The sequence below is a fragment of the Protopterus annectens genome, chromosome 5.part0, assembly GCF_019279795.1.
Source record: "Protopterus annectens isolate FY-2018-M chromosome 5.part0, PAN1.0, whole genome shotgun sequence".
NCBI lineage: Eukaryota > Metazoa > Chordata > Ceratodontiformes > Protopteridae > Protopterus > Protopterus annectens.
This window is the reverse complement of record NC_056735.1, coordinates 1,131,777,539-1,131,802,698: the sequence shown is the minus strand read 5'-3', so window position 1 is coordinate 1,131,802,698 and position 25,160 is coordinate 1,131,777,539. Positions and strand designations below refer to the sequence as shown.

General features: G+C 41.9%; 1 protein-coding gene across 2 annotated transcripts in view; it reads right to left on the bottom strand.

Annotated features, from left to right (window-relative positions):
* Positions 1 to 25,160, bottom strand: part of LOC122801553 (LIM and senescent cell antigen-like-containing domain protein 1) — a 1,529,428-nt gene that overhangs the window by 1,392,638 nt on the left and 111,630 nt on the right. The gene's annotated exons all lie outside the window — the stretch shown is intronic.

Sequence of the window (25,160 nt, the reverse complement as noted above, 5' to 3'; positions counted from 1 at the left end):
GGAGAGGGAAGGGGGTGTCGCTCATCTGGCCAGGTTAAACAGACAAGCAGTTGTGGGTTCAGATCAAGAGCTTTATTGCACACATCAGGAATGAGGCTTTACAACTTAAACTTAGACTTGTAAACAGACTGACTACCACACTCATACACGTTAACATTTTGGCTGTTCTCGCAAAATGGCACTGCTGCCTGCACGTGCTTACATCTGGAAATGCTTCTTAAAGGTTCATACACACGCTGTGATCTACAGGAGGGATGAATAATGAATCACCCGCTTCCAAGAGAATAATAAAGCATCCACCTTCCAGGCCAAGGGATGTGGGACCCTGGCGCAAAACTTGGGAAGTTGCCTATTCATGGGAGAGGCAAAGAGATCTATCTGAGGTGTACCCCAACAATAGACCAGGTCCAGAAACACATCCCTGTAACATTCATTCATGAGACTGGGTCATGGACATGCTTAATGCGTCTGCCACAACATTCTGAGCTGAAGGAATGCAAACAGCCTGAAGAGAAAATTGGCTTTGTAAGGCTAACTCCCAGGGGTGTAGGGTTAGTCTACATCAGAGGCAAGATACTCCCCCCCCCCCTCATCCATTAACATACCAAAGAACAGTGGTGTTGTCTGTGAACCACCTTAGCACCCCTGAGGTAAGCTTGGGTTTGAACATTTGTAGGACAAAAATCAGGGTCCTCATCTCTTTTATGTTGATAAGTTCCTTTGTCTGGGTTGTAAACCAAACATCTGACCCTCCAGGATTGCATAGTTGCACCCCATCCTGTGTCTGAAGCAGCCATGTACAATACTTGAGAGGGGATGGGTGGCTGTAGGGGGAGACCTGGATTTTTTCATAACCTAAAGAAACAACCAATCCTTTTTTAGGCAAGGCAGGAGTGGAATAAAATCCAGAGATGGGAGTGCTGCATTCAAACTGTCCTTAGAAACCACTGAGTTTTTCTCATGTGTAACTTGGCCAAGGTGAGCATGGGAATCATGGACGCCATGCACCCAAGGAGATGTAAGTCCCTGGCATTCAGAGACTGAAGGGGTAAGAGGCTCTGGAAATAGGAAGTAAGGAACAGCACCTTGTCTTTGGGCAAAGAGGCTAGCATCCTGTCTGTTTGGATCCTGCAACCTAGAAAAATGTGGTCTTGTAAAGGGGTCAGAGAAGACTTCTGATAACTTATTGTGAAGCCTAGACCCTCCAGAAGGGAAACTGTGAAGGAAAGATTCTCCTGAGGAAGGTCTGAAGACTGGACCTGGATAAAGAGATAGTCTAGGTAAGGGAAAATCTGAATTCCCTGTAGTCTGCAATAGGCCCGGACAGCAGCCAAGCATTTTGTGAAGACCCTTGATGCTGTAGAGAGACTAAAGAGCAAAGCACAGAACTGAAAATGTGTGGAAGTAACAGAAAAACATACAAATTTCCTGAACTGAGGGCGAATAGGAATGTGAAGGTAGGCATCTTTGATGTCTAGTTTAAAGACACCATGGAAGCTTAGGGAAGAATAAGAGGTTGAAGAGTAGGCAAAGTCAGCATCCGAAAGGAGTGAACTTTTAGAAAGGTGTTTAAATAGGAAAGGTCCAGGAAGAGTCTCCAAGGGCCATCCTTCCTGGGGGCCAAAAATATCCTGGAGTAGAATCCTTTTCCCATTTGAGAGGAGGGAACCTCTTGAATCGTCCCCTGGGAGAGAACAACAGAAATGACTTGAGGGAAGAATTCCAATTGTTCTTTTGTTGGCTGTGGGATGCCTCCGAAGGAAGGGTTTCCCAAACCATGAAATATTCTCTTTGGATGATGGAGAGGACCAAACAGTCCTGGATGATCCAATTCAAAGAAAGAAGAGAGAGAGACAGAGAGAGAAAGGCAAAGGGACACAGGAATGGATGGCCCTGGATGGCGGATAGTCACAGGATACCAGCCTTGGAGTGGGACTGAAAGGGCCGTTTCTGAGAAGGTGTAGATGCAGTAGACTTTGAAGAAGCTCATATCCTGGGGCCTCTCTTACTTTTAGAGGAAGAAAGCATAACTGGTTTCCTAACAAAGATAGTCTTTGTTGGCTAGTTCCTCTGGTACCTGGGGACAGGAGAAACAAGGATATGTTTAGGGTCCTGGAGCTCCTTGCCTTTTTCCTGTAATGATTTGAAAAGGTCTGCAGATGAGTTGCCAAATAAGGCTTTATTGTCTAGAGGGGCATCCATCAGTTTGGCCTTGATGTCATCAAGGAGGGGTTGTAACCTGAGCCAGGAATATCTCCTCAGGACTGACCCAGGGGACGCTGCCCTGGCTGAGGCATCTGCAGAATCATAACTCCACTTGATAGAATGTCCAGTGACCTGAGCATAAGAGTCGAGGAATACAGACACTTTAGCCTTGGTAGGAGAATCCGGGAGCTCCGAGAGGAGCTTTCATGGATCTGACAGGAAAGGCAGAGAGTATTTGGCCATGTGGATCTGATAAGTTCCCTGAAGGCCAGAGTGGCAGAGGTGTAAACTTTTTTCCCCAGCCTCTAAATTACTTTGCTCTCTATCAGGGGGCAATAAAGAGGAAGAATTTGAATGCCTTATCAGCAGAGACCGATATGGTAGATGAGTCTGCAGAAAGGGCTTTGAAGAGGAATTTAGTGCAAGTGGTATGGTCGTGGTCTGGTCTTAGACAGAACAACCAGAGGTCGTGGGAGTCCTTAAGTGGGAATCTGCCTTCCACACTGAAACTCGCCCTTCCTAACTGACTTGAAATCACCCAAAAAACAAACAGTAGCCAAATATTTTAAGAAAGAAAACTCCTTCTGGATACTTATCTGAACCACTAATTTGGTAAGTGAATGTCTGGAACAGGCAATTGAACAGGTGGCAGAAAAGCTCTGAGGTATGTGCTGATGTCTGTTTTATACCAGACCTCTCTTTATGGCCAACGTACATGAGATGATGTGCAGTGTAGCACTTACCTTACAGTAGCATTTAGACTTCTGTATACTAGCCAGAGATACAAGTCAGACAAAGGTGAACTCCCTAATGTGATGAATACCACAGAATGAATAGAAGGACCAAAAATAATCTCAGTTGCCTTTTTTTTTTTTTTTTTTTTTTTTTTAAACTGTAAAATCTAGACAGTTCAGAGTTACAGCAGTCTGCCCAAACAGCGCAGAAATACAAGGAAACTCGGGTACGTTTCTGGTTCATTAATTCTGCAGAACATACCAAATATTTTTGTATTTGGTCTGCCCCCCACATATACCTCTCAACCTCTTCGCTCAAGAAATGTGGACAAAGCCTTAAGTAAAGGGAACAAAGGCCACACAATAGGAAGAGATTGTAAATGTTTCTCTTATAAACATAAGAAAGCTGCTAGAATAACAGGATTTGTGTTGACGTACATTTTTCTAGAGGATATGAAGCCTGAAACTCAAATGTGTGTCATTTAGTGACTTTACTTCTCAGTGATTTGACAGAAAACCACAAATTTTATGAGGAACAGACCAAAACACAGTGAGGCAAAAATCTGGACAATCTCAAAATATGTACAGTTGGGAGGCATGCCCCTATAGCATTTATCAATAGAAAAAAGTCTGGCCACTCAATGGTACTTTAGCGGGCTGACTTTTTTCCGTTAGTATATACTCAATTTACAACAGACATACCAGTTGGTTTGGCCAATCAGCATGCTCATTTTTGAACAATAACGACCCATCATTGTATAATTGTAAATGTGTTACAATATTTTCCCCATACTTATGGAAACATGTTACTATTTGGCATATTAATTCACTACTTTCTTGGACTTTTGAGAAATCTTGCCTTTAGTAGACAGAAGCCTGAAGAGTAAGGAAGACATTTTCAGTGTGTTATAATTCATTAATGTTCTTGGACGTTTCAAATGTTTCTTTTTAATAAAAAAAAACACCTTTAATGAATTCTCACTTGTGATATTGGCAAACTTACATTTATATAAAAGTAATCAAACCATATTAACAAGTTCACATTCACAAACATCACATATCATGCATACTGTTCTATACAATTATAAATCAAACCAACGTTACACAAATTGTTCAGTTCCTGCCTTCTCTTAAACCTCATTCCTCCAAAACATTTTTTCTGCATGTATTGCTCCCGCAATTTAAATTTTTCCTATGCAATTTACTCGTAACTTTTTCTAAAGATCCCACTTCCTGTTCTCTTATCTCTTTTAGAATATTCACTACTTCAAGTATGGCTGGTTTAGACTTTGATTTCTATTTTCTAGTAATTGCTTTTTTGGCAGCCACCAGAATTTAACTCAACACTGCCTCTCACTATATCTAAGCAATTCTAATCTTGTATCCCAGCTTTAAAAAAAAAAAAGTTATTTGCTCGCCCAGTATTCCTGACAGAGTACTCTGTAGGGAATTTTTAAATCTGCCTACTGATTAATTACAGTCAGACTCCAAGGAATTAAATGGCTAATGTTGGAGGTGTAATAGGGAAGAAAGAGGTACCTTGGAGAACATGTTTTCCATTTGTGGTATAAAAGTACCTATGCAAACACTTCAAGGCAAAAATCCTAAATCCTCTAGATTTTGTTGTATATTTGGGAGACATACATATGTCCCCAACTGTTTCTTTGTGAATTGCTTATCTAATCTCTCTTTCCAATCATTTCTGTTCTCCTCTGACTGATTCCTATAGTTTTTGTGCAATATTTTTACATGCCCTACTAATTGACCATTTTTTAAGAGGCCTTTGTTCTACATTCAAGTAAAAACTCAACAAATGCAGGTCTTTCATTTAGGATTCCTTTCTCTTTGCCTATCCATTGATATCAATCCCTGCTGGTCTGCAGTCCAAATATCTTCTTGGCATCTTCTCATTCTATTACCTTCCCCTTTCAGATTATTTGTTTCCCTATATTGGTTCCTTTGCCAGCTTCCTCCAGTAAATTCCAGCCACCTCCTCCTCCCTATTCTCTGTACTTCTAATTGCAGTCATCCCTATTGACAGAATGTCCTCTCTCTCTATTCTCGTGTTGGCTTAGTTCTTAGTATACCTTCTACTACATTATGAACATAATATTCTACATGATTGCTGTTATTCTCCTTAAGGACTTGTGTCCAAAATCCCACTCTTTCCTTATTTCTTGAAGTAGCAACAGCTTCATAATCATCCCTTTCCACTTTGAACTATAGCTTTCTACTTGTGTTATGTACAAGAATCTTAACTGTAGCACTAAAATAGCCTTTCGAAATCAGGCAATTCTAAATTTATTTGTTCTACTAGAAGGATCAACTTATTCCACTGGACTCTGGCTCTCTTCCCCTCCCATACAAAATTCTTTTATTTATTAATTACTATCCATAACTTCTCCGATTTATAAAAATATGCCTGACCAGTGTATAAAACTGAAGGGACTAAACAACATTTTTACTGCTTATATCTTTGCTAGCCATATCTATGGCAATAGCTTCTAGTTTCTCAGGTTTTTATATTATCTTTTAGTTAGCCTTTTCCTGCATATCGTTATCTGCCACAACAGAATACTTTTTAACCCATACTCTTAAATACATCATTTTAGCATGTCCCCATAAATATGGGTATTGCTGAACCAATTCATATATGGAACATAGTTCACAGCTATAGCCTTTGTTTTGTATTCATTAATTTTGTATCCCGAAAAAGAAGAAGAAGAAGAAGAAAAAAAAAACAGACTTTTCACATAGGTTCATAGGTAGGTACTAGGCTATCTGCCCGAAGGCATTTATAAGCCTAGCTGGAATGTGTTGGCTTTCGCCGCCCCCTTAGATTAGTTCCCTGTGCCTCTGTCCAGCAGAGCTATTGAAGTGATCCCTGGGGTAAACATTGTTTCCCATCCACTCGTCAAGGTTTCTCTTGAAGAGGGTTAGCGAGGAGCTCTGCCCAATGTAGATTGGAATCTTGTTCCAGAGCATAGAAAGTCTCTGGGACAGGAATCGATCCCTTCAGCACATCCTATTTAGTGTTGTGGTGAGGTTTAGCTCCCTGGAACGTGTGGCTTGAGGGGATATGGTTTTCTTTAGGTGGAGCATCAATTCTGGGTTGGACATGGCCTTGTATGTCAGGGAGAGATCACCTCTGAGTAGGCGGCATGCAACCGAGTACAGCTGGAGTTTCTTCAGTTGAGCTGCATAGGGCATCTGCTTGAGGCCAGTGATCCTCATGGTGAGGTACTTCTGTGGTCTTTCCAGTTGTTGCAGGTGTCTTGTAAGGTACATCCCAAATGGGGCATTGTACTCTATGATGGGTCTGATGAGTGATGCATAGAGGAGCCCGATGACCTCTTTAGATCTGGATGAAAACCTTTTGTGATTAGAAAATCCTTCTATGTGGCCCACCTAATCACTTTGGCAATGTGATTATCAAAGGAGAGGTTAGCATCTAGAAACACAGAAAGGCAGAGGGAAGCCGGAAAACAAAACTCAAAAGCCGGTAATAGCGTAAAATGATTTAATTTCCGCTTTCGTCACAACTTCATCAGAATACAAAAAACAATGATACTTGAACAGTATAAATAGCCTATTCAATTAAAAAAATCAATTGATCTGTACAAACAGTAAAATGAACAAATATTAACTATAATTGAGATAAAAACTCATACATTAAAACAAGCTCTTAAATCTATATCATAATTTTTATTAATAGCTAATTTATGATTTTTTAAAAAACATTTCAAATTGATGCTTTCATTTAATCCAGGGTAAACATCAGATTTTAATTTGACCTGCCATAAACATTCTCGTTGTTCGATGTAATTAAGTCCCCAGCCCTTTTATCTGATTTACATTTTTCTAACACTGAAAATAAAAATTTATTAAATATGGTGCATGAAATGGAATGCTTGTATAAGGCATTGTTATGATCTTTAACTTTGATGGCATATAGATGTTCCTTTATACGAGTAGCTAAAGACCTCGTTGTCATCCCCACATAAAATGCGGGGCAAGAGGAACAAATGCTAACATAAACTACTCCAACAGTGTTACAATCAATGAAGTCAGAAACTTCAATAATCCTGTCAGAAGTAATAATATTTATATAAGGACCCTCAGATATATATCTACAAATGTGGCAATTCTGACATCGAAACATGCCTTTTTTATTTTTCAAAGAAACAGAATCCTTAATGCAGTGATGTTCTAGAATATTCTTTAATGTGTTCATTTTACGAAACACAAATTTTGGGTCAGTGCCCACAAGTTGGAAAATCTCTCTATTTCCTTGTATCACTTTCCAATTACTCTGAATAATGTTTTTAATCCTATGACTGTCAACACTCATATCAAAAGAACAAACAATGTCATTGCTAATGCTTTGTTTTTTGCCATAGGTAAAAATTGTTTGAGTATCATGTAATATGGCGGGAAATTGAGTCAACCGTTTATTATATACTTCACCGCCTATGTCAAATAAAAATTGCTCATTGTATCCTCGCTGAGTAAACAGGTAAGTAATAAAATGGAATTCAGAAACTAATATTTCATCTTTAGTAGTCATTCGACAAGCTCGAATGAACTGCCCTCTAGGAATGTTTTTCTTGATGTGTGTAGGATGTCCACTTTTATTGTGTAAATATCCATTAGTGAAAGTCTCCTTTCTGTGAATTTTACTGTGAAATTTTTGTTCTTCATTATCCCACCAAATGTGGGTATCCAGAAAGTTAACTGCCAATCCTGCATCACCTAATGTGAAATTGATGTAACTAGAAAAAGAATTAACTTTACTAATAAAAGAATGAACTGTGTCTATATTTCCTTCAATGATAAAAAACAAATCGTCTATAAATCTACAGAAAAAAAGAATGTTAAACTTTTCTTTTAAAACTGGAATAAATTCTAATTCCCACCATGCCATTACAAGATTGGCAAAGGCAGGTGCTGCTGGGGACCCCATGGCTACGCCACGTTTTTGTCTGTAATACGCTTTACCAAACATAAAAAAATTGTTCTCTAAAATAATATCCAGAAATCTACATATAACAACAATGATAGAATTGTTGAATAAATTCTTATTAACTAGATAGCTACGAACTGCATCAACCCCCTCTTCGTGGGGAATACATGAATAAAGAGAAACAACATCCATCGTGAACATAACATGTTTGGTAGCATCAAACATATCTATGGAAGCACTATTGGAGAAAGCTTTAATTTTTTCCAAAAAGTGCCAAGAATCCTGGATGTAAGATATGTTGTCATAAATCAAGGGTCCCAGTAGGGCATCAATGATAAGAGAAATACCTTCGGTGACGGAGTGTGGAGAAGATACTATGAGACGTAAAGGGGGATTAGACACATTTTTGTGAGTTTTAGGAACTCCAAAAATGACACCAATCTTTGGTTTGTCAATTAAACAAAAATTATATAACTTTAAATTAATCTCACTAGACATTAAAGCATCATAAAGATGTGAATGTACTGTCCTAAAGCTCTTTAATATTTCAAAGTAAGGAACAAGTTCATATTCATTAGTGTTATTCAGCAATTCTAACATATTAGCATTGTATTGGTCATGTCCCATGATAACAATGTTGGACCCCTTATCACTTTTCATGAACCTAAGTTTCCCTGTAAGTGATTTCAAATTACGTAAGGCTGTCCTTTCTTGCACTGTTAAATTATCACAAAAATGAATATTTGACTTGAATAAATGTTCAATGTCTTTGATACATACATCTTCGAAGGTCTTAATAGTGTGATGAAGACTGGGGACATAACAGGAAGGTTTATTAAAACATTTATTAAATTCAGGTATGTCATGCATCAAAAAAGATAAATTTAATTTCCTTGTATATTTTTTCAAATCAATTATAGTTTTACCATAATTAGCCCTTTTATTAGGAATAAAATTAAAACCATAATTGAGAACTGCTAATTCAAAACTACTAAAAGAATATTCAGACAAATTTATAATGCCAAAACTGTCTGAATTGTTGTTTAACATTCGTCCCCCGACGAATTCGAGCCCAAAAAAGTACGGCTCCTAGTTAAAATAGAACTTTTTACGCTATCTGTTTCTTGTCCTTTCTTTTTATTTTTGTGACAAACAAGAGGTTCATTCAAATCAAGTTGGGTTTTCGTTTTATTAACCATACTAGTTGCAGAACTGTCATTAGAATTCCCAAGTGCAGGACCCGTTATTTCGCTGCTAGTAGCTTGCCTGTCCAATGGTTTATCTCTCAAAATATCGATGCAAGATGGACCAGCAAATGCCAACGGAGGGAATTCTGCATTATAATTGCTGGAATTTTTACTGTAATCAAATCTGACTGTAGCTGTTCCCAAAGAAGTAGTTGAGTAATTAGACTGAATTCCTGTAGCTGCTTCCGTATGATACCGTCTATTAGAAGACTGTCCTTGTGAATGAAAATCACGGTTCCGTTGGTTAGGTACATACTGACTGTAAGCTGTTTTATTGCGATAAGACGCAATGTCCCTTTCCATTTTGGACTGTTTTCTATTAGTGACAACCTTTGAATGTTCAGATAGCTCTTTAGTAAAAAAACAATATAAAGAGTTCAAATCTTCACCCAGCATACGTTCTTTAAGACCGGACTCTAATTCCTTAATGTTATTTAATATCAAAGACATTTTTTCTGTGTTGTTGTCTATGAGTAACTGTAAGAAGCGAAGACCCGCTTCGTTAAAAAATGAAATCAAGGAATCAAACATAGGATGCCCCACACCTACTCCATTGGGACATTTAAAAAAACGTAAGCCTTTAGGGACTATCCCTAGTTCAATACATTTTATAAAATAGCAGTTTTCTAAATCTAGGGATTTGTACCTTTTTAGAAGTTTGAGTAAAAGGTCTCGTTGAGTATTTGTATGATTGTCACCATTCGTGGACGAAGTCCGTTTATATATATTAAATGGATTATCATGACGATTTAGTAGTCCAGCACAGTTAGCCTTATTAACTCCGTCAATGTTATTAACCACTCCTGGGTTAACGGCTGTTTGTAAATCTGAAAAGGACGAACTGCCTAAATTAATCGCTGTCGGTAGTTCCTCACAAGCCCCGATTGGGCTAGGTGCATCAATGGTCTCCGTAGAGTTACTGGCTTTTGCCACCAAGAATTTCAATGAACATTGTATGTCCATAAGAGTAGAAAGTAACAAGCGGTTTACTTTATCAGTTCCTTTATCCATCCTGGATGTCGGTGTGGAATGCACCGACAAATTCATCAAGGTGTCGTCCGCAACTTCTGCCATGTAAAGGCGAAACACACAAATCCACAAATTCACCAGAAATCGCCCAAAAACAACTGGAAACACAGAAAGGCAGAGGGAAGCCGGAAAACAAAACTCAAAAGCCGGTAATAGCGTAAAATGATTTAATTTCCGCTTTCGTCACAACTTCATCAGAATACAAAAAACAATGATACTTGAACAGTATAAATAGCCTATTCAATTAAAAAAATCAATTGATCTGTACAAACAGTAAAATGAACAAATATTAACTATAATTGAGATAAAAACTCATACATTAAAACAAGCTCTTAAATCTATATCATAATTTTTATTAATGGCTAATTTACGATTTTTTAAAAAACATTTCAAATTGATGCTTTCATTTAAACCAGGGTAAACATCAGATTTTAATTTAACCTGCCATAAACATTCTCTTTGTTCGATGTAATTCTTAAAGTCCCCAGCCCTTTTATCTGATTTACATTTTTCTAACACTGAAAATAAAAATTTATTGAATATGGTGCATGAGATAGAATGCTTGTATAAGGCATTGTTATGATCTTTAACTTTGATGGCATATAGATGTTCCTTAATACGAGTAGCTAAAGACCTCGTTGTCATCCCCACATAAAATGCGGGGCAAGAGGAACAAATGCTGACATAAACTACTCCAACAGTATTACAATCAATGAAGTCAGAAACTTCAATAATCCTGTCAGAAGTAATAATATTTATATAAGGACCCTCAGATATATATCTACAAATGTGACAATTCTGACATCGAAACATACCTTTTTTATTTTTCGAAGAAACAGAATCCTTAATGCAGTGATGTTCTAGAATGTTCTTTAATGTGTTCGTCTTACGAAACACACATTTTGGGTCAGTGCCCACAAGTTGAAAAATCTCTCTATTTCCTTGTATCACTTTCCAATTACTCTGAATAATGTTTTTAATCCTATGACTGTCAACACTCATATCAAAAGAACAAACAATGTCATTACTAATGCTTTGTTTTTTGCCATTGGTAAAAATTGTTTGAGTATCATGTAATATGGCGGGAAATCGAGTCAACCGTTTATTATATACTTCACCGCCTATGTCAAATAAAAATTGCTCATTGTATCCTCGCTGAGTGAACAAGTAAGTAATAAAATGGAATTCAGAAATAAGAAGTTATGTACCTACCATAACGTTCCATGTTAGTTGTCATCTCTCGCCTTCTTTCTTGCTTGATGGGTTCGGAGCCGATCCCTCGGCTCCGACTCGGCACTTGCTAAGCTCGAGAGTCACTTTTACCAGCTCGAGGCAGCCCCATATCCCATGATGCAAGGCGGTAAGTACCCAGATCTCGTTTGATGACAAAGGGCAATAGCACCAAGCATAAAACACTTCCCAAAGGAAGAAAGAAAACTTACAGGATGGAAGAAGGACCAGGTCTGAATGGTCTTCAGCATAATAATTTCTTATAACAAGGTCTGTCCAGGCCTGGGGGAAGGAGGGAGGGTCAAGAAAGAAGGCGAGAGAAGACAACTAACATGGAACGTTATGGTAGGTACATAACTTCTTAATGTTAAGTTGTCAATCTCGCCTTCATTCTTGCTTGATGGGACCGCGTCCTAGCACCTCTATCCTGGGTGGCTCAATGGAACAGACTCTTGAGGACTGTAGAGCCAAAACTGGCTCTGTCCCTGGAGGCCAAGTCCAATTTGTAATGGGAAACAAAAGTGTGAGGAGTGGCCCAAGTGGCCGCTGCACAAATAGTGTCTAAAGGAAGTCTAGCTTGAAAAGCTGTAGAAGTAGCTAAGCTCCTAGTTGAATGTGCTTTAGGTTTTGAGCACAGCTGTTTTCCCCTGAGCAGATAAATTTCAGAGATGACCGAAGAAAGCCATCTGGACAAGGTCACTTTAGAAACAGGAAGGCCTTTTTATTATCCATAGGAAACAAAAGTTGATCAGATTTTCTAAATTTTTTGTTCTGTCCAAATAATATCTAAGTTGACGGTGGACATCAAGATAATGTAGTTTTGTTCAGCTCTGTCTGAACAGTTTGGGAAAAATACAGGAGATCAATGGATTGATTCAAATTGGTCTTTGAAGCGACCTTAGGCAAAAAGGTCGGATTAGTTCTCAAAGATACTCTGTCTTTGTGAAAAACCAAATAGGGGGGTCGAACCGATAGAGCATGAAGTTCAGACACCCTCCTGGCCGATGTAATAGCCACTAGGAATAAAGTTTTCCAAGAAAGAAATTTCAGGGAACAAGAAACAGCTGGCTCAAGGGGAAGAATCAAGGATGTCAGCACTAAATTTAGATCCCACTGAGGAGGAGGATTCCTGATTGGAGGCTTTAGTAGGAAAATTCCTTTCAAGAAGGCCCTGCAGAGCCTATGGGACATAATATTATGATCTGCGACCCGACATGAAAGTTGGAGATAGCAGCCAATTGAACTCTGACTGTGGAAGAAGAGGAGCCTGCATGAAAAATCTCTGCTAAGAAGTCCAGGACTGCCTGAACAGGGGCAGTGAAAGGATCAATATTCTTGGCCTTAGCCCAATAAGAGAACGTTTCCATTTGCTTGTATAAATCCTCCTGGTAGAGGATTTTAAGCTACTATGATGTCTCTAACTGGGTTAGAGATCAAAGGAAGCCTGGCTAAGGAAGGAAGTGGAGCAACCATGCTGTGAGGTTGAGAGAAGGGATAGACCGGTGCAGCTGACCGGATTGGTGAATCAGAAGATCTGGCACTGGGTCCAGATGCCACGGCTGCACCAAAAGGTGATGATGGAGGAACGGGAACCAAACTTGTCGAGGCCAGTAAGGGGCAATGAGAATCAATTTGGCTCTCAAAACGGTAGCTTTCTGGATAACTTGAGGGATCAGAGGAAATGGAGGGAAGGCATAAAGAAGTCCCTGGGGCCAATCCTGGGTCAGAGCGTCTCTGGGGGGATGGCCTGGTAGAGGGAAGAGACAGAAGAAGTCTGGGCATTTGCTGTTTTGGGGAGTAGCAAAAAGATCGCAACATGGACGACCCCATTCCAGAAATATCTCTTCTGCTATAGATTGCTTGAGAGACCACTCGTGAGGCATGAGAATAGCTCTGCTCAATCTGTCCGCTACAATGTTGGTTTTCCCAGGGATATGCGTTGCTACCAGAAACCGATGAGAGGAGATCACCCATTGCCATAGTCTGAGCGCTTCTCGACACAAGGGGTAGGACTTGGTTCCGCCCTGTTTGTTGATATACCAAACTACAGACATGTTGTCTGTGTGGACTGCAATTGTCCCTACAGGAAGAAAGTCGTTGAGGGCTTGCAACGTTAAAAGCACTGCTCTCATCTCCAGGACATTTATGTGCAGATGGTACTCGAACGGCTGCCACGTCCCATGAACCATCCTGCCCTGATAATGACCCCCCCACCCGATCAGGGAGGCATCCGTGGTGACAGTGGCTATCGGGGATGGGGGTACAAAGTACCTGCCTTGGTGAACCTGAGGAGATGTGATCCACCAAGCAAGATGATCTTTGCAAGTCTGTGTCACCAGAATCTGGTGACGCATTGGAAGTTGTTGGTACGACCACTGTGTGAACAGCATCCACTGAAGAAGGCGCATGTAGAATCGAGCCAGGGAAGAAGAGTAATGGCCGCAGCCATGAGGCCTAATACCTTTAGAACCATTCTGGCCTGTACTTTCTTGTTGGCCAGAATGATCCTGACATGACTCTGAATGTCTGAAACTCTTTGATCTGTAAGGGTAGCTGACATCCGAACAGTGTTTAAGTTTGCCTATGAAAGTAATAGACTGGCAGGGCGATAAGGATGACTTTTCAAGTTGATCGAGATGCCCAAATGAGAACAAAGATTTATTGTGTAATCCCTGGCTTGAATAAGCTGATGCCTGGTGGTGGCTGACAGGAGCCAGTCGTCGAGATACGGAAACACCTGGAATCCTTGACGTCTCAGGTGAGCCGTGACCACTGCCATGCATTTGGTGAACACTCTGGGGGCTGTAGTGAGACCAAAGGGCAGGGCTCTGAACTGGAAATGACTGGACCCCAGCCGAAGCGGAGAAATCTCCTGGAGCGTCTGTGAATTTTGATGTGATAGTACGCATCCTGAAGATCTATTGAGCACATCCAGTTGTCCTTCTGTAAGAAGGGCAGAATTGACTGAAGAGTGACCATTCGGAATCTTGTCTTCCTCACAGACTTGAGTCTGCTGAGATCCAATATTGGTCTCCAGTCTCCCGTCTTTTTGGGGACCAAAAAGAACCTTGAGTAGATTCCGGGCTCTGAATGGTCTGTTGTAACTGGCTGAATGGCTCTTTTTTGCAGTAGTTTTGAGACTTCTAACTCTGCAATTTCCCTTAGACCGGGTGGTACATCTGGAAGGGAATTTGAGGGGAAAGGACTTTCCTCGAAAGGAATTATGTAACCCTTGGATATGATCAACTGTACCCATCTGTCTTGAGTGAGGGAATGCCAAGCTTCTGGGTACAGTGATAATCTTCCCCCGACTGCCTCCAAGGAGGGACAGCCGGGCAACATCTCAGGGATGCTGAAAGGGCTTGTCAGAGAGAGGCTCTCTGTTTCCCTGGTTTTGGACCCCTCTGCCTCTAGAGCGGCGTCTGTTGTTGTTACCCCCTCTGCCTCTAGGGGTAAACTGACCACGTGAATCCGGCGTGACTCCTTGGGATTTGCGGAACCACATTTTGCCACCTTTCTGTCCTTTGGGGTAAGGTCTAGAAGGGGTGGAAAAACGGACTCCTACAGCAGAAAGAGTCTTGCCGTCCTGCTCACACCTGGTCAAAGTTTCCTTCACCTGAGGGCCAAACAAAGCTGACCCATCAAAGGGAGAATTTGTGAAGGACACCTTAAAGGGATCTGCAAAGTCACACAGCCGCATCCAGGCTTGGCGTCTAAGAGCCACACCTGTACCTGCGGCCCTACTCGCTCCATCAGCAGCATATGATATTAGCCGCATGGAGGAGTTTGCAATGGAATTAAGGGTTCCTAGCTGCGAATCAATTTTTTCTTGAGCCCCTGCAGCTGTAGGATCCTGTACTACTTCACCCAGCTCCTTAAGGATATCCCTCTGGAGTCTGGTGAAGTGACATAGGTAATTCAGCGAACGCATAGCAAAGGTCGCTGAGGAAAACATCCGCTTACCGTACCTATCCATGGTCCTAGAGTCCTTATTAGGAGGATGGACGGGTACGGAAGGATCTGCAAGTTCCTTCTTGGTGGCAGCAGCCACCACCATGGCATCAGCGGGGACACCCTTAGTGAGGAATTGCTTGTCACACGGGCAGTGATAAATTTTGAAGGCCTCCTAGGGACTGGCTCTACAGAGTCAGGAGCAGCCCACGCCTTCGGGCAATAACCTGCATAAGGGGGTCGAAGGCGGAGACACCCAGGAGGTGGAGGGCCGAGATCCAAACGCCTCTAGGTATAATGGACTCATCCTCAGAGGGATTATTGGTGGGCCAGTTTCCCTCTGTCTAAGGAGTTCTAGGATGTCTGAGAAGGAGACATCCTCAGAGGGGATCCCTCTGACTCATCAAAGTCAGTATCTGAAGTGATAGACTCGGGAGTCTACGTGTTTCCTCTTACAAGTCCTCTTCCTAGCACGATGTCCCGAAACATCAGGAGAATCTTCGGAGGAGAGGCAAATTCCCAATGGGGAAACCTGAGGCGGAGGATCTCTGGGTCCTGTAGCAAGAGAAGTGGCAGAGATGTCAACAGGCACTATAGAGGGAGGAGCTAAGGGAACAGACTGCTGGCTGATACCAGTGGCCAGCACACTCTTGATCACCTCGAATGCTCCCTCCCAGGCAGGTCCGAGAGAACCCGTTCGAAGAGCTAGGAACTCCAGGGACCACCGAAGGGAAGTCTCGAGGCAGATGTCGGAGCCGAGCTCACCAAGGCTGAGGCTCCAAGGGGAAGAGCGGGTTCGGACAAGGGTCCGATGCCACTCACCCCCTTGGAGGAGACCATGGAAGCCCGGCCACCGAATCCCTCTAAGGAAGGTCTCGAAGAGGAGATAAGAGTAGAGGCTGAAGGGACAGAAGGGGGTATCCGTCCCTCAGCCGTAGCAGTAACCATTCCCGAAGACTCCAACTCCAAGCTCTGGGGTAGAGTTGAAGGAGGAACTGTAACGGGGTGTGGACCAATAGTCGTCTGTTGAGACGGACTATGTAACATTTGGGCCAGTGCCTGTGACTTAAGTAATCTACTGACCACTCTCTCTCTAAGTCATGGTCCGAAAGCCTGGATGACCTTGAAGATCGGCTCCGATGGCTCCGTTCCGAGAGGAGAGGTGAAGCCGGAGCCGAAAGTATCGGCTCCAAGGAAGGAGACCTCGACCTCTTCCTCGAAGGAGCCATCGGAACCGATGAAACTATTGAACCTGTTGGAGCCGACAACTTATCGGAGCCGACAGGTAGCCTCGATGCATCGGCTCCAGCCGGAGCCGATACAGCCACAAAAGTAACGGTGTCGGAGCCGATCGGGCCGACACCGATGCCTGTGCCACATGGTGGTCGGAGTCGATCGGAGCCGACACGAAGTGGTCGATGCAGAATCGGCACCGATAGCCATCGGTGCCGAAGGCTTGGTTAAGCCAGAATCGGCTCCAGCCGGAGCCGATCTCGACTCAGAACGAGTCGGAGCCGAGGCCGCAGGCTTTGACACAGAAGCCTGGGCCTTGGAAGACTTGCCAGTCTTAGGTGGAGCCGACTTAGCCGGAGAGCCCTCCGGCTTAAGAAGGCCCCTGAGTATTAATTTGTTTCTTCTTTCCTGCAGGACTCTCTGGCTGAAAGAATGACATATAGCACAGGAGTCCCGCAGGTGAAGAGGCCCCAGGCAATAAAGGCAAGAAGTGTGACCGTCTGTCAGAGACATCTTCTGACAGCACGAGTCACACTTCTTAAAGCCTGAGACCCTTTCTTTTGACATGGTGTAACACAAGCACACACACACACCAGTCAAAGAATTTAAATTTAAATATACCAAAAAGGTATAACTACAAACACACACACACACACACACACACCCTAACAGGGGGGGGGATGGGATGGGTAAAGTCTGACTAAAAAAATAATAAGAGACAGACAAATTTCTGTCAGAAACAGTTTAAAACTAAATAAAAACTAACAATAAGGGGTTTTTAAGTTAAAAGGGGCTAAATTAGCGAATTAGTAAATCACTTACCAGGAGCTGGTAAAAGGAGGACCTCATAAGCGAAGCGGCAAACGAGATCTGGGTACTTACTGCCTTGCATCATGGGATATGGGGCTGCCTCGAGCTGGTAAAAGTGACTCTCGAGCTTAGCAAGTGCAGAGTCGGAGCCGAGGGATCGGCTCCGAACCCATCAAGCAAGAATGAAGGCGAGATTGACAACTTAACATCTAATATTTCCTCTTTAGTAGTCATTCGACAAGCTCGGATGAACTGCCCTCTGGGAATGTTTTTCTTGATGTGTGTTGGATGTCCACTTTTATTGTGTAAATATCCATTAGTGAAAGTCTCCTTTCTGTGAATTTTACTGTGAAATTTTTGTTCTTCATTATCCCACAAAATGTGGGTATCCAGAAAGTTAACTGCCAATCCTGCATCACCTAATGTGAAATTGATGTAACTAGAGAAAGAATTAACTTTACTAATAAAGGAATAAACTGTGTCTATATTTCCTTCAATAATAAAAAACAAATCGTCTATAAATCTACAAAAGAAAAGAATGTTAAACTTTTCTTTTAAAACCGGTTAGCATCTACTTGGGTCCCCAGATCCCTTATTATGTCTTCCGTATTTAGGGGGCTGCCACCTATGTGGTAGTTTGTGGGTACTTCATTTTTTCCAAAGGGGATGACTATGCACTTTTTGGCATTTAGCTTGAGGCCATGGTTTTGACACCAGGTATCTGTCTCAGTGAGACCCTTTTGGAGGATGTCTGTCTCAGCTGGAGAGTCAATTATAGCCCCTAGTTTGCAGTCATCTGCGAACTTGGTCAGCCATAGTCCTTCTGTGCTTGTCTGTACCTCTGAGAAGTATATGCCGAACAGGAGGGGTCCTAGGACTGGGCCCTGAGGAATACCACTTGTAACCCGTTTAGTCAGACCTAGCTCCTGCAACTCTTACCATGTGGGTTCTGTCCATGAGCCAGTTGGCAACCCATCTCGTGACGTAGGGGTTTATGTTCAGGCTGGTGAGCTTGTCTATAATACCCGAGTAGGGAATGGTGTCCAAGGCCTTTACAGGGTTCTAGGTAAGCTGTTTGGACCACTTTTCCCTTGTCTATAGCCTTGGTAACTGTCTCAAAGAAGTCCACCAGGTTTAGGAGGCATGATCTGCCCTTAAAGCCAAAATGGGTAGGGTCCAGTGTTTGGAGGTTTCCAAAGTCTCTGTTAATGAGATCCATGATGATGCGCTCCATAGCTTTGCAGACCAAACTAGTCAGGCTTATAGGGTGATAGTTCCCATGGTCCATTGTGGCTCCACCATTGTGGAGTGGAATAACCGCTGCTGTGCGCCACTCTGTGGGCACATAGCCCGTGGAGAGGCTGAGTTTAAACAGTGTGTTTAGGTGAGGGGTTAGTTCATCTTTGAGCTCATGTAGGATGCAGCCTGGGACACCGTCCCATCCCATTGATGCTGTGTTTTTGGCTTTGAAGAGGGCTGTTTTAACCTGAGTGTCTGTGATTTTAGGGGCACTACATTCTTCTAGTATATAGTTATGGGCTCTTTTGGGGGTGAAAGGGAGGGTGAAGTTTTCACTGAACCTGCCTGCCAGGATGTTGGCTATATCAGTCATTTCAGTGTATTTTGTGCCATTCTGCACTAACTCTGAGCAGATCTGAGAATTGCCACTTAGATTCTTGGCATAGCTAAAAAATGCCTTGTGGTTATCTTTGGTGTCCATGGCAATTTTTCTTTCGAAGCTAGCCTTGGACGATTTTATGAGGGAAAGTAGTTTCTTGCTGATACTGATCAGGGATGTCTTCCCTTCTTGGTATTTTACTCTTTTCTCTACTAATTTCCTCCTTCTATTGTATAGCTGGTTTATGGCAGGGGTCCACCAGACTGGTTTCCTTTTCTTGGAGGAGTGAGTCTTGGTTTTGTTTGGGATAGCACGATCCATGCATTCTTGTAGGTGCCCATAGAAGGATTTTGCAGTTTGGACAGCGTTATCCTTTAGCATGGGGGCTTTGAAACTTCCCATCTCAGTCTTAAGGAAAGTGAAGTTTGCTTTTGAAAAGTTTTTCATGGTGGTTTCTTTGACTGGGGGTGGTGGCGGAATGTGGATATCCAGAGTGATTAGTTTATGGTCATATCTAACCAGCGTGAGGTTGACCTCCAAAGTAGAATACTGGTTGCCCATGTTGGTGTAGACCAGGTCCAATATGTTGTCACCTCTGGTGGGGGTGTTGACCAGCTGCTCTAGGGCGTTTGAGTTTATAAGTTCTAGGAAATGTTGGGCAGGGGAGTTTGTACTTGAGTAGGTCTCCCAGTTAATGTTTGGGTAAGTGAAATCACCCAATATCAGGGTGTTTGGTTGGACCTTTGTTTCCCAGTGTTTCCAGGAATACAGAGTGGGGGTCTTTGGACATAGTGGGTGATCTGTAGCAAGCTATAATTTGAATAGCAGTTTTGCCCATGGTTAGTTGCATGTGGAAGATCTCTGAAGCATCGTGCTGTGCCACTAACCTGGAGGTGTGGGTATTCTTGATGAATATGGATACTACCCCGCCTTTTGTATTTTGGTCCAAGTTTTGTGGCCGAAATGTATGGTATGAGTTGTAGCCTGGTAGTGCTGGGGTGCTCTCTGGAACCTTAAACCAGGTTTCTGTTACTGCACATATATCGATTTTCTCCATACTGAGGAGTGCTTCGAGTGCATGCATTTTGAGGTTTAGACTTCTGGCACTGAGTAGCATTACCCTCAGTTTTTTGTTACTTGTGCTATTTACGGCGGTGGGTTTGTCTTTTGAGCCTTGCCTAAAAAAGGCACTATGGGGGTGGCAAGAGCCTTGGCCAGTATTCGAAAGCCTAAGGGTGCAAGCCATCTCTAGCGAAGCAGCGTGGCTTGTCGAGCATGTCATCCCAGGCTGACAAACACTGGATCTCCCCTTTGAAAGACACCAGAAGCTTAGCCAATTGTTGAAATTGATAATTTTTTTCTGGTACCATGGTATCATTCTTGGTGAGAGCAGGATGCTACTCAGGGTCAGGGCCATACCGGCCTGGGCTACATGATCAGAGAGCTCCTCCATGTTTCTTTTCATGTAGTCCAGGGAGGTACGGCTCAGGTCATTCACACCAACATGGGCATGACAGAGTCATATTTGTACTTGTTCTGGAGTGACCCGAGTGCTTGTGTTATGTGGCGGATCCTGGCACCTGACAGGCAGCTAACAGTAACCTTCTCCTTGTTCCGCCTAGTGAGTGGGACATCAGTGTGCCTGACTATAGAGTCACCTATTACTAGTGTGTTGGGTATGTTATTTTGCCTTAAGGGCTGCGATTGTATGGCACACTGGTTTTGTGAAGTATGTGTTTCATGGTTTGTGTTGGGGGGGTGGAGCTTGATTGGATGTCTGCTTTGGAGGTCTCAGAGGCTCTAAATAAAAAGTCTGTAAAAGCAACAGAATATGTTTTCGTGTTTTTTTGCCGGTGCTGGTTTCATAGGTCTATGTGAGACTGGTGGTGTGATGCAAGTCATTCCCTTCTCCTCTTGACTGCCTGGTCCAGTCTTGGGTTGAGAGAGCTTTGCCTCCAGTTTGGCTGTATAAATTGCATCTCTCGCATGTAATAGTGTTTGGTGGAAGGAGGAGAGGGCTGTCTGTGTACATGAGGCAATTGTAACATTGCCTCAAAATGCCCAGATTCACCAGTTGGACCGGAGAGTACACCTGAAACTGCCCTTTGGACATGCCTGGATAGGTACAGTGAGCTGTTTTACTGATTGGTTGGTAAGGTCGAATAGAGACCCTTGTCCTTCTCTACAGTATGGGGGGGGGGTCTAGTTCTAAGGTTTATTAGTGCTTGCTATGGGTTTTGAGCACGTGCCGGTATGAGAAGTGAATGGTTTGAGTGCTTAAGTTGAAAGTTTGTCTAGTTCCAAGGGAAAATTTGAAGAGCAGACTTTGTAGAGCTGGGAATAGTTATACCCTAGCTAACCGGTGCTGCCCAGCACGCAAATGCGGGTTTTACAGCAGGGAAATGAAAGAGAGAAATTAGTCCAAAATGGCCAATAAACTACTAAATTTCTGGGCTGAAACCACTCCTCCAGGGACAGATAGGCTGCTCAAAGTTCCCTCTCTCACAGTGAGCAGAGAAACTTCCTTCTTTCCAAGTAAGGTATGGGCAAACACAAAAACTTGTAACACACCCCTGAATTCAGCACTAACTTGAAAACTGGACTATACTAGCTTAGAAAGGTGGGAAAATAAATAAATAAATATATATATATATATATATATATATATATATATATATATATATATATATTTTTTTTTTTTTTTCAGAAACTAAAGCAGTTACAATCAAAAAACACTTTAAATACACAGAAATGGCTATCACACTTGAGAGTGTAGCCTACAACAGTTAAACAGGTAATTTAAACACAAAAATGACCTTGTTAAAGTGCAGGCAGTAAAATAAGTACAATATGTAGCTGAAACAAGCTTTTTAAAATCACAGAAACTCTAGAAAAATCGGCGTTTTAGGTGGAATTAGCTAAAGGCAGCAAGAAAATGCAGAAAAATTATAATTACTCCAAAGTCTCTCTTTTGTCTCTCTGCTGCTGTAGAACTCTGCAGGGTACCAGGCAGGAGCTTGCTGAGCTGTATACTAGCACAAAAAAACTTGCAAATGCGGGTTTTATAGCAGGGAAATGAAAGAAAGAAATTAGCCCAAACTGGCCAATAAACTACTAATTTCTGGACAGAAACCACTCCTCCAGGGACGGATAGGCTGCTCAAAGCTCCCTCTCTCACAGTGAACAGAGAAACTTCCTTCTATCCAAGTAAGGTATGGGCAAACACAGAAACTTGTAACACAGACCTGAATTCAGCACTAACCTGAAAATTGGACTATACTAGCTTAGAAAGGTGGGAAAACAAGTATTTTATTTTTGTTTTTTTGTCAGAAAATAAAGCAGATGCAATCAAAAAACACTTTAAATGCACAGAAATGGCTATCACACTTCAGTGTGTAGCCTACAACAGTTAAACATGTAATTTAAACACAAAAATTACTTTGTTAAAGTGCAGGCAGTAAAATAAGTACAATATGTAGCTGAAACAAGCTTTTTAAATCACAGAAACTCTAAAAAAAAAAAAAAATTGGCGTTTTAGGCGGAATTAGCTAAAGGCAGCAAGAAAATGCAGAAAAATTATACTTGATCACGTGTTAAAGATGTCTTGCCTTCAGTATTTATTTTGTATTTGACAAAAAAGTGTAGGATGGTGCAATGACCACTAACAGCCACAAAACACATAAGGGTAATGAAGAGGCACATACAAAGATAAAAAAGCAGTTCAAATATGTATTAACACTGGTGAAAAATGACACACAAAAAATAATACAGTGGAAAATTATGCAGTATTCAAATCTGCAGCGTAATCGCTAGCAAAATCTATATGCCATAGAATCACACTCGAGACCAGGAGCATCCTCCCTCTCACTGAAGCAACCCAGAGCCACCAGGTATAGATATTCTAGCCACCTGGCCTGCACTTAACAAGTTTAACAAAATTTATGTAATTTGCAATACAGTGAAAACTGTTATCCCAGGGCCTCACTCCACACTACTGTATTCTTTACACCATAGACACAGTGTGCCTAGGCTCAAAGAAAATTTGGAGTTTCTTATTTTTATTAAAGGCTTTTTATATTCTGCAGTTCACCACTTGGGGGCGGGTAATTCCATGGGCACAGAAAGCCTATACAGAAGTTTCCGAGGTCTCAAACTTTACTTACAATTTTCCTTCTACTTGTGCACATCCATGAGCTCTGTAAAAATGAGCACTTTAAGTTCCTTGGAGGCATGAACTCAAATAAATTGGAGTCACCTAGTGTAGCTCTAAGTGACTACCTCCTCTGCATATAAAAAGGTCTTCATCGAGGAAGAGGACTGGTCACATTATCATCATGTATACAAGCCTCTTATAAGCAAGCACTGTAAACCGTTTTGCTATAGAAGAGAAGATTAGTTTTTCATAATACATTTCAGGAGATACAAGTCCTGTAAAAGTGAGCACAGCTGCTCCCATTATGTGTGATACAAGCACTGATAAGGATACAGTCCGACTGGAAAAAGTTCTGTAATAAAGCTTTCATAACTGCAGATGTAACTCAAGGAGTCAAAGAGGAAGCATTGCACTGTTATGGGACACATTGCCATTTTGAAAACAACAGAGTAAATCTACTGTTAATTTTTTTGGCTTTCTAGACAAACCAATGCCAGTGAAACCAAAAGCCACTATGAAGGAAGTTGCTGACATTACAGCTTTACTTAATGCAACGTACTGACAACAAGCAACATCCCACAAACCTGTGTTTCCGTTTCACAGTCTACACATGCAATCAAGTCAACCAGAAGCAAAACATTTAAAATACACCAAACATATAAATAAAATCTCAGCTTTTTTATGGAAAATTAGAAATCCCAAACTGGAATATCCACGGTATATAAACTTCATCTCCCCCTAAAAATAGCACCAAGGGTATAAAAAAGGCAAAAAAGTACAATTAATAAAAAGTATGGTTGTGTAAGAACTTACTATAACAATAGATGATGTCACTGTTGCAGTATTCCAAACAGATGGGTTTTCGTCACAAACGTCTGGCCGGGGTACTAAAGCCTAAAACCTTCCAGGAGCCACAAATCCAACACAGGACAGCCTGTGAGCGTAGGAGTACACAAGTGGATGTATGATCATAAATCCTCAGACCATATCCAAGCCAGCAGCCTGAAAAACATCTAGGAAGAAAGTGGCCTGCTAAGAGGGGAAATGTACATAAAAAGGGAGGACCCCCTCAATCACTCAGGCTGCCAACCACGAGGAGAAGTAATAGAGGTTGATGGTGGATAGGAAGGAATAATGCAACAGCAATCAGTAGGACATTACTGTTATGTTAAGTTCTTACACAACTGTAACATGTCCTGGCAGAAACCACTGTTAACAGTATTCCAATCAAATAGGCGATTCATAAAGCTCAAAAGAAGCAGGAGGATGAAAGGCTGAGAACTAAGAGGCCAGAAAGGACAGACCTGGGGTAGCCATCTACTCTGCAATGCTTAATGGAACTGGGCACTGAAGACCAGGTAGCTACATAGTCTGGAATCTACCCTCTTGTAGAAAGCTTCAGAAGACAGTTCTCCACTAGAATGAGCTTTTGAGGCAAAAGGACAATGATTTGCCATCTAAAGTACAACAAAAGGAGATGCACCAAGAAATCCGTTAGCAATACTCTCTTTAAATTACTGGTATACCAAGCTTAGAGTCTACGAAGGAAACAAACAGTTGGTCTGACTTAGGAATAGACAGCCTTGTCCAAGTGAAATTTCAGCAGTCTGTGCACATATAGGGAATTCAGTGTTCTTCTTTCTCCTCTGTTCTGTGGGTAAGGAAAGAACATAGGAAGGCTGACTGCCTTACTGAGGGGACATCTCATTTACCACTTTAGGCATGAAGGAAAGACTGACCTCATGGAAAATAAGGAAGGATGGAGTAGCCATAAACGCTTGGAGCTCTGAAACCTGCCTAGCAGAAGTGAGGGCAACCAATAAAATAGTTTTTCAGGTGCAGAACTTGAGTGGAAGAAGATTGCTGGTTCAAGAAGAGGCAGAGTGAGCTTTACCAGAACATAGTTGATATCCCAAGGGGGAAGCAATGGTTTTCTAGAAGTTAAATGCAAGACCTGTTTTAAAAACTGCTTGACAACAGTTCTGGA